Genomic DNA, 2,529 nt, shown 5'->3' on the forward strand with positions numbered 1-2,529 from the left:
CCAACCTCTGGTGCTGCATCACAATGTGGCTGACAGAAGCAGAAGGGAAGGTAGATGTGAGCAAAGAGAGATATGGACCCTCAAACTTTGAGGGAAGCTCTTTAGTAAGAACTCACACCCTATCTGGAGATGGCACTATTCATGAGAAATTGCCCCCCTGTCCTAAATACATGCCACTAGACTCCACCTCCCAATAGTGCTCCGTTGGGTATCTAGTTGCAGCATATGTATAGCACTCAAACTGTATCAGTAATACAGTGGTTCAAAGTGAGGGCTGTTGGGGCCAGCAGGTGGCGTGGTGGTTAAGGGTGCCAGACTCCCACGTGGCTGACCGTGGTTCAAGTCCTGGACCTGACGCCTTGCTTTTTCACTTTCTCTCTTTCTCTCTGTCCCTCTCTGGTCAAATTAAAATAAGTAAATAAAGTTAGATAAAATAATAATTAAAAGAAAAGTGAGAGCTGTTGATCAGACCTGGCTCTGTCCCTGTGCTGGTTACCTACTGATATATAACTAACTACTCTAAAATTAGTGACTTAAAACAAGAGCAGTTTAAACTTTTTCTTAATATATACATCTTTTATTTTTTATTTTTTGTTTCTTGCTATAGGGCGTGTGCGCGTGCCAAAAAGACAGAGACATAAAGTGAGAAATCATCCCAAGGGGGATGGCCACACCACAATCCCTTTTCCTCCTTTCTCCTCTCGGGATCTTGGGCATGCATGCACACGCGCCCGGCGTGAGTTTAAGCCACCAGGTCCAGGACTTGAACCGCAGTCGACTACATGGGAGTCCAGCGACATAGCCATTACACTAACTACTGGTTCCAATATATACATCTTTTAAATTTTAAACTGCAATTGGGCATGTGCACTTGCAGAGAAAGAAGAGGGAAAGAGAAAGTACCCCCAATGGGGCATGGCCACACTGTAATCTCGTCTCCACTTCTCCATCCTGTCAAGATTTGGAGCATGTGTACAAACATGTTTGGCATGTTTTTCAGGTCTCTGGTGCTAGATTAGAACAGCAGCTGGCTATGTAGGACCTGATTCCTCTAACCATTAGGCCATAGGGCCAGCCCAAGAACATTTAAAAATATCTCACATGTGGGTCAGTAATTCAGGCAGGCTCAGGTGAACAGTTCTTTTCCACATGGCATTGATAGAAGTCACTCTGTGGTGTTTGCTAGCAGATGTGATCTGGAGGGTCCAACAAGGAGCCACTTGAATATCTAGTGTGGGCTCAGCTAGGACTATTGGCCAGTGTGCCCCCACATGACCACTCCAACATGGCAGTCATTGTGTAGTGGCTCAGGGTTCCCAGAGAGTGTGTTCAAAATGACCCAGGGAGAACCTGCAAGGTATCTTATGACCCAGAATGCTGCTTCTGCTGCAGTCTGTTAGGAAGCAAGTCACTAAGGCCAACCCAGAATGAAGGCCCAGGAATTGTTTAAGAACACAGGTATGCTGATGAGTGGTAATACGGTTCTACCCCTGCTAACTAAAAGACCTTGAGAAGTTTGCTTAAGCTCTCCAAGTCTTAGTCTTCCCATTCATAAAAGGGGATTAGGATTGGCTTTATAGCATTGTGGTTAAGCACTGCGTGGAGGAAGTTGGATCCCACATGGCTGACTTTGGTTCAAGTCTCAGCTGCCTGTGACTTGAAATATGCCAGCCACATGTGCATGCATGCCCAAAATCCTGATGGGATGGAGAAATAAAAAAGGATCGTGCTCCATTGGTGGGGAGGATGGTGTTGGTGCTTTCTCTCTGGTGAGTGTACATGTCCCATGGCAATCAAAACATAAGTAAATAAAATCTTTAAAATAAGTAAAATGGGAATAACAATAGTATCTACTTCTGAGGGCTGATGAGAGTTAAATTTTATATTTTACCTCCCCCAACTCCTCCAGCCATGGAAAGCCTGGTTAGGGTCACCAGTATCTGCAGTTGCCTCTTCTTCCTGGACACTGTCCTAGGTATTTCCCAGCCTCCCCTACAGTTAGATCTGAACACCTGATCAACTTCTGGCCCACAGAACTTGAGAGAAAATGATCCATCTGGCCTCTGCATCCTCTTGCCCTCTGTCAACTTATCCTGTGAATGAGACATTGAGCTTCACTGCGTTTAGGCCACTGTGGCTCCGGGACTGTTTGTCAGAGCCATTAGCCTTGCCCGACTAATGCACTGGCACATAATAATCTCTCAGTTAATATCGGCAGCATTTCTGAAATCTCTGGCACCTGTGTTCTCGTGTATAAGGGGTAATAATAAGACCTACCTCACAGGGGTGTGAGAAACCATGGATAGTTTGATCCACTAGCTTAGTTCTCTTTAGTCATTTCATCTACATACTATAAACTGGGTCACCATTACCTTTTTCCTTGAAACAATATTATCCATAATAAAATCTCTTGCAGGCCTCAAAAATCTAACTTGTGAATTTGCGGCATTTTAAGCCTGAAGTCAGTAATAATGGTACAATTTTATTCCTTTTTTTTTTTTTTTTTTTTTTTATGGGCCCTTTTGCTCC

This window comes from Tupaia chinensis, unplaced genomic scaffold, assembly GCF_000334495.1.
Source record: "Tupaia chinensis unplaced genomic scaffold, TupChi_1.0 Scaffold000635_1, whole genome shotgun sequence".
NCBI lineage: Eukaryota > Metazoa > Chordata > Mammalia > Scandentia > Tupaiidae > Tupaia > Tupaia belangeri.